At 31.4% G+C, this 3,344-nt stretch overlaps 1 protein-coding gene across 2 annotated transcripts in view; it reads right to left on the bottom strand.

Annotated features, from left to right (window-relative positions):
• Positions 1–1,994, bottom strand: part of LOC106476312 (protein SMG7-like) — a 13,182-nt gene extending 11,188 nt beyond the window's left edge. Inside the window, exon 1 of one of the 2 annotated variants that reach the window (XM_022380218.1) lies at positions 1,853–1,994. The gene's annotated coding sequence lies outside the window, so the exon portion shown is untranslated. The remainder of the gene's footprint in view (positions 1–1,852) is intronic. The other variant, XM_013936973.2, reaches the window with a different exon arrangement.
• Positions 1,995–3,344: the final 1,350 nt, after the last annotated feature.

Genomic DNA, 3,344 nt, shown 5'->3' on the forward strand with positions numbered 1-3,344 from the left:
AATACAAGGAACTCTTGTAGAGTATGACGGTAAGATTCAGCCAACATTTCACTACTACAGCTTCATTAGGATGGGTAATACAAGGAACTCTTGTAGAGTATGACGGTAAGATTCAGCCAACATTTCACTACTACAGCTTCATTAGGATGGGTAATACAAGGAACTCTTGTAGAGTATGACATTAAGAGTTGTCATACCACTACCCCTGATGAAGCCATAATGGTGAAATGCTGGCTAAAATAAAAAGCTTAATTATTATCTAGAAAGTAAAAGTGGTCGTTGTTTTTCTTTTCAAACTTTATTGACAAAATTTCTAAATTGCTCCAGTATGCTCAAAATAAGAGAAGCATTTGTCATGGGTTAGCTTCAAACCCTGACTTCAATATTGAGAAATGAATGCTTTTGTATATAGCACCACAAGCCCTGCTATTTAGTGTAAAATAACAATATTTATGAATATGAGCAATCATGGTGAAGCCATGTGTGCGTGTTATATAGACTTCTGAAGAGTAAGTGCACATCCATCATGTATGTTGTAACTATCATAAGATGTCATTAGGGTTATGGCCAAGATAATGTTTATAGTAAGGTATTAAACTAATAATCTAATACATTCTAATCATCACAGGTTTTAGTTTTGTTGTACTTTGTTTTACAGAAGGTTAGACGTTTTAATTTATAGAATTCAATTTGCTAATTTATATGTTAGACTTACTTTTTTTAGCAACAACGTATTACATATTCAGCTTAATATTGATCAGCACTTGGTAACACTAAAGGCTAACCGATGCTATAATACAGTCCGACACTTAGAGCGGTATATCTTGTAAAACTATGCTATACACTACATTTTCATTCACTATAATTTCAATTTGGAAGCTTAGCTTATTAGCATAATCTTAATATAACTTACGTTTGTCAAAGTTCTTTGGTTGTTGGTACGTATTGTACTTTATATAACATAAATATACAACATTGGTCGACCATATGTTTGAGTATCAGAATATAATACAGTATTGGTCAGTGACAGTTAGCCTTTAGTGTGATGCATATATTTATGATTAACTTTTGCAAAAGGTCACACACTACATTAGAAACAGTATGTACCAACAACTGAATGTAGTCAGGAAGAACTTTGAGGAACATAAAGTATATTAAGGCAAAGCTAGAAAGATAGTCTGCTAAACTAAAACTTTAGTGAAGGAAAATTTAATGTTTTACTATTAGATGGTTTTACAAGAAATACTATATTTTGCTTGACCTGGTATACAATCAGTGATAATAAGTTAGTGTCAAACTGTAATATAGTATCAGTCAACTCTTTATATATCCCTAATAACACACAAATAAAAGTTTGACTCGTGACCTGTTATTAATACCTTACCAAGCAAATAAAAACAGATCTGCCGTTTACTATAATTCACGTAAAACACATAAATGGTAATAATCGTACTTAACAAGTTAATGTAAATTGTTGTAATCTAGATTAAATATCCTTGAGCTTTAGGTTTTACTGAATCAGGCCCAACATTAGTAACAATAATAAGAGCATTCATAATGACAGTTAAGTCAAGAAAACATTTACCTCACTTCATTCATATTTATTACTTCTACTTGAATCCCGGTAGAAATAAAACACTCACGGAAGACTACTTACTGTAAATGGGATCATACTCTATAAATACCTTGGCTGAACAAACGAAAACAAGACAGAACTTACCAAGGCACAACTGTGAGATTCAGAATACAAAAGTTAGGCTTAGATTATTAAAATAGAATAGTCCTAACCTAAAGTTTCAATATAACGTATACATATAAACTCAAATTTAACAATAAAGGTTAAATAACTCACGTTGTAATAAATGCTTCATTACCTTATTTTTATAACTTTTCACTTCAAACATTACGTCAGTCTATCATTTTCTTTACATTTTAAAAACATATCTAATACCATAACTGTTATCCGAGGTACGTAAATGTCGAATGTTTACTGTGTTTTGTAAAAGAGGGCGTGATGGCATTTCTGATATATATATTCTTAGATTACGTAATTTATAAGAAATAACTGAAAATCATTATTATTTCTGTTTCTGTTTTGCTCTAAACTTACTACAGGTCTTATATAACATTATATGTTACCTTTGTTAAAATATTTATATCATTTCTATATGAAAAGCCGCCTATATATTTCACACCCTTCCCTATGTAACAATGAAACTGTTCCTATTTTAACAGCAAATATTTTAACCAATACTGTTGATGAAAGTAACAATAAAGAAATAACACGGCATGAAACACACAAACACTAGGTGTCAGCTTCAAGTAATGTCGTAGTAAATTTAATACGTAGCATTAATATAACTGTGTATAAGTAAAACTTTACACCATCCTCCTTAAAAACGTCTTGTGATCTGTAAAAGCTCATTAAATAGCTCCAACAATGTAATGTTAAACGAGTGTGACATCTAAGATAAATTACTACAACACATGTTACGGTTTATGTGTGGAATCAAGTAGCAGAACATTTGTATCAAAGATACATCCAAAAACTAATGTTTATGAAGCTACAAGATAATAAATAAAAAGCAACAGGAAATAATGAATAAAGTTAAATATTCTGCAAAAATGCGATAAGCCTCGAAACAGTTCAATAATAATTGTAATAAGACTTAGAAAGGAAAGTAGCAACAATCGTAAACATGACAAAGGAAGTAATTAATGTAACTCACCTAACAATGCATGTCATACTTTAATCAGAACTGTTTTATAGCTAGTCCTAATAACTATACATAATAATAACTTAAACTTCCTGGAGATAGAACTAATACATTAAAGCGATTCGTTGTTGTTGTTGAATAACAATAGTTGGTTGGTGTGTTTAAAACCGGCAATCATTTTGCTTGTTCCAATGAAGTGTTAAATTTCTAAATTTCTTCGTTTGTTAATTAAATTTCCGTAACTTCATTCCGACGAAACTTTAGCGACACAAGTCCTTACTTAATAAAACTGGTTTATTCTTTCCGAATATAACTTTACGATACACTCAACTTCAACAGTTGCGCTATAAGAAACTATAATTCACGTCTCTCTCTGACTACAGTTCAATTACTCATTACCTACACACACATTGTCGTCACGTTGTGAGCGTCTTTTATATATACCAGACAAACATATATCTAGTAAATGCTAGGGCATTCACGAAGGAACAAGATAGTTCTAGAAACGTAGGCGTGACACTGGTCACGTGACCTCGCTGACGCAACACTGCCCCCTCCTTAGTATTGTTCGTCCCGACAATAGCCTCTTACAATAAACCAATAACAATTAACAATAACTTAATTAAA

This window comes from Limulus polyphemus, unplaced genomic scaffold, assembly GCF_000517525.1.
Source record: "Limulus polyphemus unplaced genomic scaffold, Limulus_polyphemus-2.1.2 Scaffold10252, whole genome shotgun sequence".
In the NCBI taxonomy this organism is placed as follows: domain Eukaryota; kingdom Metazoa; phylum Arthropoda; class Merostomata; order Xiphosura; family Limulidae; genus Limulus; species Limulus polyphemus.